This window comes from Drosophila teissieri, unplaced genomic scaffold (genome assembly GCF_016746235.2).
Source record: "Drosophila teissieri strain GT53w unplaced genomic scaffold, Prin_Dtei_1.1 Segkk7_quiver_pilon_scaf, whole genome shotgun sequence".
NCBI classification, from domain to species: Eukaryota; Metazoa; Arthropoda; class Insecta; order Diptera; family Drosophilidae; genus Drosophila; species Drosophila teissieri.
The window spans coordinates 830,262-836,476 of NW_025225038.1; positions in this window are offsets into that span (position 1 = coordinate 830,262).

A 6,215-nucleotide genomic window follows, 5' to 3' on the forward strand; every position below is an offset into this window, starting at 1 on the left:
ATTGAAAGAGAAAGAGAGAGAGAGAGAGAGAGAGAGAGAGAGCGAGAGAGAGAGAGAGGGAGAGAGAGAGAGAGAGAGAGATTCGACCGGTAACTAATAAATTCTGATCGTATTGATATCTCTATTTCGTGCGAATGGTATTACCTCGATAGTTGTGCTTTTCAGCCCTACCTTTTGACTACGGTACCTTTTGTGGCATGCTTGGTCTGACGCTAAAACGTCGTTTCAGCTACTTTTATGTTGCTATCATATGTTGCTATCATATGTTGTTATGATTATGCCTGGCGTTCCTCTCTCTTGGTTTTTGTGGTCTTCCTTGGCCCTGGCGCTTGCTCAACGCGCAGTATTCCAGTTTACTAGCTACTTGTCTCCGTTAACTTACGCTTTCGCCTGTCGCTGAAGCGATTGACTTCTTCCGTCCATTTTTGGGTTCTGTTGATCCTGCCGTTTTCTTACAAGATTGGCCCTCAGCGGTTTCGGTTCTCCAATATCGCGATGGCCCTACAACTTATCCTGCTGATTTAGGTCGCTGATGTGCACGGTGCGCTCCTTTCTGCTCTTTCGGTAAAAAGTCTTACATATTACTGGCGACTGCGAACACCTCTGCCGCTTTTGACAAATGATGCTCCTATGCATTTCCTTGATTTTGCGTAGCCAGTTATCGATTGGTCACATGGTCTTCTACTGGTAAGTCATGATACTCTCGCAAGACGGTCTCGCTTAGGCTGACGGCAGAGTGCGCGCGAGATGCGAAGCGAGAACCTATGAGCAAAGCGAGAAGATGACAGAGTGAGAGCGAGGCGAGAAGCGAGCTACATTGCTCTCTTTTAGTTATAAATGTGAACGCGATGGATTCGGACGAAGAATTTTTCGCATCAAGCGCAACTATAAACTTTCTATTAAAAAAACAAGAGAGAACGCTATAGTCGAGTTCCCCGACTACCTGATACCCGTTACTCAGCTATTCGAAGTGCGAAGGAGAGTCTTCAGCACATACAGTTTTTGGCGGTTTTGTGGGCGTTAGAGTGGGCAAAAAGTTTTTTGGCAAATCGATAGAAATTTACAAGACTAATACAAAAATGAAAAAATATCAAAACATTTTTCAAAAGTGTGGGCGTGGCAGCTTTGGGCGGTTTGTGATCGTTAGAGAGGGCGTGGCAAAAAGTTGTTTGGCAAATCGTTAGAAATTTTTAAGACTAATACAAAAATGAAAAAATATCGAAACATTTTTCAAAAGTGTGGACGTGGCAGTTTTGGGCGGTTTGTGGGCGTTACAGTGGGCGTGGCAACATGAATCGACAAACTTGCGCTGCGTCTATGTCCCTGGAGTCTGTATGCTTAATCTCAACTTTCTAGCTTTTGTAGTTCCTGAGATCTCGACGTTCATACGGACAGACGGCCAGACGGCCAGACGGACAGACGGACGGACAGACGGACATGGCCAGATCGACTCGGCTACTGTTCCTGATCAAGAATATATATACTTTACTAGCTGACCCGGCCACGCGTTGCTGTGGCTAAAGTTTTTGTTATATTAAAGACGAAAATGTTGATGTTGGTATATAAATTCACTGGATTACGATTTGAAGGGGAAGTACGTTGAACACAATTTATTAAAATGTTCTTACACTTGATATTAAGCAGAAATCAATACAAAATAAACATTTATCAGATTGATTATATCCATTTAATTTTATAACAAATAAGTATATATTACAGTATAATACAGCAACTAATATGTGACGCTCAAACTCATGAATGAGGTAGGCAAGGCAGACAGTCTTAAACTTTTAAACATTAATATCTATTTTTTAAAATATAAATACTTTCAATTTCAATTTAATTTAACACCAATCGGTGCACAATGTTTTTGGTTAACCTGTCTTTAGCTAAAACAAATAGATTCGATGGTTTCCCAACACGTGAACACGCAACATATAGTTGCCTATGAGAAAAACATGGATTTTCCAAATCTAAACCACAAATGGACATTGTTTGACCTTGAGATTTATTGATAGACATGGCGAAAGCTAAACGAATTGGAAACTGTAGCCTTTTGAAGGGTATGGTAGAATCTGATGGTATCATCGAAATACGTGGCAGCAGGACCACTTTTCCTTTAAACTTCCCAGCCAAAATGGTTGCTTCAAGAATGTTTCCGGTGATCTTTTTGATGACCAAACGCGTACCGTTACATAATTGAGGTGGATTCAAATTACGGAGGAGAATAATAGGGGAACCAATCTTTAATCGAAGATTATGTGGTGGCATTCCAGGGATATCTAATGAATTTAAAAATTCGATCGGAAAATTAACACTTTCATTTTCATCAACAACAGTATCGATTGATTTAAAAGACATCAGATCGCCTGGTAACAACTGTTGTATCTGCAAGTTAATTTCGTCAACATCAACGTTTTTGGCTGCCAAAATCGCCCGTTGACTGAGCCATTCATGATTCAAATAATTATTATGTATATCCGGGAAAATACTCTGAATCAATTCATTTTTATCCTGAACAACAGTGCAAAAATTGTCTGGTAGTTTAATGCATTGCGTATTTGGTTGCAGTTCTATTTTACCGTTCACAATATCTAGTAGTTGTTCGAAAAATATTTGTGCTGATTGATCATTTTGCAATTATACTCGCATATTTATTGTCAATCGAAGTGTTTCAACACTTCGCCATAAGAATGATTGTTTCAAACATGCATTAATCTCATCCGCGAAAGTAGAGCGAGGTATAACCGGTAAGGTCTGCCGGAAGTCACCAGACAAAAGTAAGATAGCACCACCGAACAGTTTATTATTGCTGTTTAAATCTTGCATAGTTCTGTTTAATGCTTCAAGTGAATATTTGTGTGCCATTGTGCACTCATCCCAAATTATTATAGAACTCTTCCGCAACACTGCAGCTATTCCACTATTCTTTTTGATGTTACACATTGCATCTGGTAATTATGCTGTTAAAATGTAGCTTATATGACACGTTCGTTGATTTACGATAGCAGCGCCATCTATTGATTACTTACTCAACCCAGTCGAAAGGTATCGACATCTGTTAGAATCATAGCTCGCAAATAACTGTCAACCGTTTTTCGTTTTGCGGTCTGCACTCGAACACAACCGAAAAAGACGATGCACGTGTGCTCTCGCTCTGAACAGAACTTTTCGTTTCTCTTTGTTTTGGTTTTCGGTCAACAGTTCTCAGTCGCGTTGTTCTTGTTATGCTCACTCAACAACAACTCAGAGAGAGCGAGCCAACTGAATCATTTGCTCTGGTTAGAATCATTTGGAGTTAACAGATAATTGTGACTATAATTTGAGATTTAAACTATCCTATCTCTCAAGTTGGATCGAACTGCACATGGTGTGCGAATTTTATTGTAATCGGTTGAGTGGTTTAGGAGTCCATTGAGGACAAACATTGTGACACGAGATTTATATATATTAAGATATGGTCGGAAACACTTCCTTCTGCCTGTTACATACTTTTCAACGAATCTAGTATACCCTTTTACTCTACGAGTAACGGGTATAAACAACCTTTAACACCAACAGAAATGAAAAAGTGGAATTCAACAATTTATACAATGATTTAAAAAACTACCCAGATAGGTTCTTTAACTATACGCGTATGTCTATTTCGACTTTTGATTATATATTAAATAAAATTAGTAGTCGTTTGACGAAAAATTGGGCAAATTTTGTTTAAAAACTTGAAAATAAACGGTAATTAAAGCACAGAATACAACAAAAAAATCGTACGCTCTGAGCGAGTTGAAGCGATAAAGCAGGTTGCAAACTGCTCTCTCGCTTTGCTCTCGCTTTATCGCTTGAGCTTGCAACTCGCCTCGCTCTCACTCTGACATCTTTCGAGCGATTTCACTTAAAAATGATTGCAGAGCTTTATCGCTCGTTCTCGCCCAATATTATCGCATAGCTTCGCTTCTCGCGCGCACTTTGCCGTCAGCCTAAGTTGCAGCAGGACGCACATCGCTTCGCTTCTCGCGCGCACTCTGCCGTCAGCCTTAGTTGCAGCAGGACGCTCAGCTGCACATCTTTCACCCCAAATTCTTTCCCTGATCTATTATGAATTGGCCTAGAGTGTCGCGTTCCCATAAATAGTCTGGGAACTTACTCTATTTTCCCACGGATATCCGTGATCTACCTGCATTTGGTTTTCGATTTTGTCGCTTTCTATCTCCGAAGTATCTCTGGAGCTGCGGTCTCTGACTGTGGAACTTACTGTCTCGACAGTGCATCGGCAACCACGTTCAACTGCTGTAGCTCGAACGCCCATCTGACGATTCTTCGTTTAGAGCTTTCAATGTTGCCACTTCCTAAACAAATGCCTAGCATTCATTGTCTATTGTGGAATAGTTTTTCTCGCCTATCTTCTCATACAGGACAAAGTCTTCGCCTTCGGGGCTTGTAAGCATTATTATCCCTTCGTGTTTCAATTTCTACTTTTAAATGTAAGAAATATTTTAACAAAAGTGTCATCATGTGAGTGGGACACATTTTTAAAAGCGTTCCGAGCTTGTCACACAAGACCTTTTTCCCGTTGATATTGATAAAATTCATTTGATTTAATACTTATTTCAAATTAGTTTTTAACTCTATTTTATCAGAATAAGTGCTGTTCATTGGATTTTAATTTATACGATTTGTTTCTTTTCGAGTCTATTAAGAACTAACTAATGCTAGCTCAAAGAGAGCTTGGAAAAAGATCCATCGGCAGCGATAAGCAGATTTGACGACAACATGGGCAGATTGCTGAATATGTATTTTGGCATTCTCTGCGTATAAGCCGACCGCCTTGGTCAGTTGGACCAGCGAGGGACCGTTGATTTAGCGCCTCGTATCCAGTGCTCTCCCTTACCCCTCAGCCAATCAGATTTAATATTTCATATTTTAATCCATAGACTGCTGAATTGAAGAACGGCATCCAATTTTGCCCCACATTTGTGTTGCTTGCTAACTCCTATCTCCTTTAAGTACGGCTGTCATATTCCTATAAACGCTATAAACGCAACGTCGATGGAGCTAAAAGGTGACGCAAAAACACATCAAACCAATTGAATACTGCTGCCTAAGTGTGGCGTTATAGGAACTTCCTCCTTAAGGTGCTCGATGTGCTGGAGATTTTTCAGGCTTAACACAACTTAACTTAAGTTACTTTTCGTATATTTTTTGCTTTCATTATTGAGAACATTACATTTTCAGATCATTGTTTATAATTTATTTTTATTAATATAATTTTAGATAGTCCTAACCCCAAATAAAAGAATAAACGAAAATTTAAATTTAAAATGAATACTATAAAAAGTTTAATATTTTTTTTAGGATGTAGCCTTGGCCGTCTGATTGTCCGTCTAGGAACTACATAAGGTAGAATGTTTAGGCTAAGGTATCTGATAGTCTCTTTGGACCACACTCCCCTTAATGAGAACCTTCGTTCCATGACTGTTTACAATTTACAGTCTATTTCCCATTCGTTTGTTTGATTTTTAGAAAGCTTTGTCGACGACTTAATAATTATATACCAGATTTGTTGAAAAGTATATAACAGGCAGAAGGAAGCGTTTCCGACCATATAAAATATATATTCTTGATTAGGATCAATAGCCGAGTCGATCTGGCCATGACCGTCTATCCATCCGTGTGTCCGTCCGTTTGTCCGCCTGTCTGTCCGTATGAACGTCGTGATCTCAGGAACTATAAATGCTAGAAAATTGAGTTTAAGCATGCACACTCCAGAGGAATATACGCAGCGCAAGTTTGTCGATTCATGTTGCCACGCCCACTCTAACGCCCACAAACCGCCCAAAACTACCACGCCTACACTTTTTCATATTTTTGTTTTTGATATTTTTTCATTTTCTTATTAATATTGTCAATTTCTATCGATCTGCAGAAAAACTTTTTGCCTCTCCCACGCTAACGCCCACAAACCGCCCAAAACTACCACGCCCATAGTTATAAGTCCTATTGTTGGCATGTTGAAGATTTGAACTAATGCTTCCGAGAATTCTGAAGATCCGTTTTGCAACCTCAATTGAGTTGGCTAACCCAATTAATTCATCTGATAGTTTTCTTCTGGGAATTTTCTTTGGATATAGCAATTCCCCCAGTGAAAAATACTTTTGTTCTTACCTACAGTTCTGATACTTACCCCAATGAATGGTCTGCTATGGTCTGTTATTGGAAGA